The following is a 3,538-nucleotide window of genomic DNA, read 5'->3' as shown; positions in this document are numbered from 1 at the left end:
GGAGCTATGGAGGTATGGAGCCACCAGCCAGCACCCTCCGTGGCTGGATCAATGGAAGTGTTTTAGGTACCAGGCAGCCAAAGGGCCGAGGCCTCACGCTCGACCACGCCGGCGCAGAGTTCCAGCCGCTCGGATAAGCTCTGTCACTCACCCGCCGCGCAGCCACCGGTAACGGGGAAATGTCGCCGCCTGGCGGACACGCCGTTGTAAATGAATGGGCTTTCGCACTTAGTGCAATTTTCGCCAACTCTCTGACTTAGAGCTATGGAAGTATGGAGCTATGGAGCCACCAGCCACCAAGGCTGGAGCTATGGAGCTCTGGAGGTATGGAGCTCAGGTGCTATGGAAGTATGGAGCTATGGAGCTATGGAAGTATGGAGCTATGGAGCTATGGAGCTCTGGAAGTATGGAGCTATGGAGCTATGGAGCTCTGGAGGTATGGAGCTATGGAGCCCTGGAGCCCTGGAGCTATGGAGCTCTGGTGCTATGGAGGTATGGAGCTCTGGAGGTATGGAGCTCTGGAGGTATGGAGCTATGGAGCTATGGAGCCCTGGAGCTATGGAGCTATGGAGCCCTGGAGCTATGGAGCTATGGAGCCCTGGAGCTATGGAGCTATGGAGCTCTGGTGCTATGGAGCTATGGAGCTCTGGTGCTATGGAGCTATGGAGCTCTGGTGCTATGGAGCTATGGAGCTCTGGTGCTATGGAGCTATGGAGCTCTGGAAGTATGGAGCTATGGAGCTCTGGAGGTATGGAGCTATGGAGCCCTGGAGCTATGGAGCCCTGGAGCTATGGAAGTATGGAGCTCTGGTGCTATGGAGCTATGGAGCTCTGGTGCTATGGAGCTATGGAGCTCTGGAGCTATGGAGCTCTGGAGGTATGGAGCTATGGAGCTATGGAGCTCTGGAGGTATGGAGCTATGGAGCTATGGAAGTATGGAGCTCTGGTGCTATGGAGCTATGGAGCTCTGGTGCTATGGAGCTATGGAGCTCTGGTGCTATGGAGCTATGGAGCTATGGAGCTCTGGAAGTATGGAGCTCTGGTGCTATGGAGCTATGGAGCTCTGGTGCTATGGAGCTATGGAGCTCTGGTGCTATGGAGCTATGGAGCTCTGGTGCTATGGAGCTCTGGTGCTATGGAGCTCTGGTGCTATGGAGCTATGGAGCTCTGGTGCTATGGAGCTATGGAGCTCTGGAGGTATGGAGCTCTGGAGGTATGGAGCTTTGGAGCCCTGGAGCTCTGGAGGTATGGAGCTATGGTGCTATGGAGCTCTGAAGCCATGGAGCTCTGGTGCTATGGAGCTCTGGAGCTCTGGAGGTATGGAGCTCTGGAGGTATGGAGCTATGGAGCCCTGGAGCTCTGGAGGTATGGAGCTATGGTGCTATGGAGCTCTGAAGCCATGGAGCTCTGGTGCTATGGAGCTCTGGAGCTCTGGAGGTATGGAGCTCTGGAGGTATGGAGCTATGGAGCCCTGGAGCTCTGGAGGTATGGAGCTATGGTGCTATGGAGCTCTGAAGCCATGGAGCTCTGGTGCTATGGAGCTCTGGAGCTCTGGAGGTATGGAGCTCTGGAGGTATGGAGCTCTGGAGGTATGGAGCTATGGAGCCCTGGAGCTCTGGAGGTATGGAGCTATGGTGCTATGGAGCTCTGAAGCCATGGAGCTCTGGTGCTATGGAGCTCTGGAGGTATGGAGCTCTGGAGGTATGGAGCTCTGGAGGTATGGAGCTATGGAGCCCTGGAGCTCTGGAGGTATGGAGCTATGCTGCTATGGAGCTCTGAAGCCATGGAGCTCTGGTGCTATGGAGCTCTGGAGGTATGGAGCTCTGGAGGTATGGAGCTCTGGAGGTATGGAGCTATGGAGCCCTGGAGCTCTGGAGGTATGGAGCTATGGTGCTATGGAGCTCTGAAGCCATGGAGCTCTGGTGCTATGGAGCTATGGAGCTCTGGTGCTATGGAGCTATGGAGGTATGGAGCCACCAGCCAGCACCCTCCGTGGCTGGATCAATGGAAGTGTTTTAGGTACCAGGCAGCCAAAGGGCCGAGGCCTCACGCTCGACCACGCCGGCGCAGAGTTCCAGCCGCTCGGATAAGCTCTGTCACTCACCCGCCGCGCAGCCACCGGTAACGGGGAAATGTCGCCGCCTTGTGGACACGCCGTTGTAAATGAATGGGCTTTCGCACTTAGTGCAATTTTCGCCAACTCTCTGACTGGAGCTATGGAAGTATGGAGCTATGGAGCCACCAGCCACCCAGGCTGGAGCTATGGAGCTCTGGAGGTATGGAGCTCTGGTGCTATGGAAGTATGGAGCTATGGAGCTATGGAAGTATGGAGCTATGGAGCTATGGAGCTCTGGAAGTATGGAGCTATGGAGCTCTGGAGGTATGGAGCTATGGAGCCCTGGAGCCCTGGAGCTATGGAGCCCTGGAGCTATGGAGCTATGGAGCCCTGGAGCTATGGAGCTATGGAGCCCTGGAGCTATGGAGCTATGGAGCTCTGGTGCTATGGAGCTATGGAGCTCTGGTGCTATGGAGCTATGGAGCTCTGGTGCTATGGAGCTATGGAGCTCTGGTGCTATGGAGCTATGGAGCTCTGGAAGTATGGAGCTATGGAGCTCTGGAGGTATGGAGCTATGGAGCTCTGGAGGTATGGAGCTATGGAGCCCTGGAGCTATGGAGCCCTGGAGCTATGGAAGTATGGAGCTCTGGTGCTATGGAGCTATGGAGCTCTGGTGCTATGGAGCTATGGAGCTCTGGAGCTATGGAGCTCTGGAGGTATGGAGCTATGGAGCTCTGGAGGTATGGAGCTATGGAGCTATGGAAGTATGGAGCTCTGGTGCTATGGAGCTATGGAGCTCTGGTGCTATGGAGCTATGGAGCTCTGGTGCTATGGAGCTATGGAGCTATGGAGCTCTGGAAGTATGGAGCTCTGGTGCTATGGAGCTATGGAGCTCTGGTGCTATGGAGCTATGGAGCTCTGGTGCTATGGAGCTATGGAGCTCTGGTGCTATGGAGCTATGGTGCTATGGAGCTCTGGTGCTATGGAGCTATGGAGCTCTGGTGCTATGGAGCTATGGAGCTCTGGAGGTATGGAGCTCTGGAGGTATGGAGCTCTGGAGGTATGGAGCTTTGGAGCCCTGGAGCTCTGGAGGTATGGAGCTATGGTGCTATGGAGCTCTGAAGCCATGGAGCTCTGGTGCTATGGAGCTATGGAGCTCTGGTGCTATGGAGCTATGGAGGTATGGAGCCACCAGCCAGCACCCTCCGTGGCTGGATCAATGGAAGTGTTTTAGGTACCAGGCAGCCAAAGGGCCGAGGCCTCACGCTCGACCACGCCGGCGCAGAGTTCCAGCCGCTCGGATAAGCTCTGTCACTCACCCGCCGCGCAGCCACCGGTAACGGGGAAATGTCGCCGCCTTGTGGACACGCCGTTGTAAATGAATGGGCTTTCGCACTTAGTGCAATTTTCGCCAACTCTCTGACTTAGAGCTATGGAAGTATGGAGCTATGGAGCCACCAGCCACCCAGGCTGGAGCTCTGGA

This window comes from Syngnathus leptorhynchus, unplaced genomic scaffold (genome assembly GCF_054491065.1).
Source record: "Syngnathus leptorhynchus isolate UIUO unplaced genomic scaffold, UIUO_Slep HiC_scaffold_24, whole genome shotgun sequence".
Taxonomy (NCBI): Eukaryota; Metazoa; Chordata; class Actinopteri; order Syngnathiformes; family Syngnathidae; genus Syngnathus; species Syngnathus leptorhynchus.
This window is presented reverse-complemented; position numbering follows the sequence as displayed.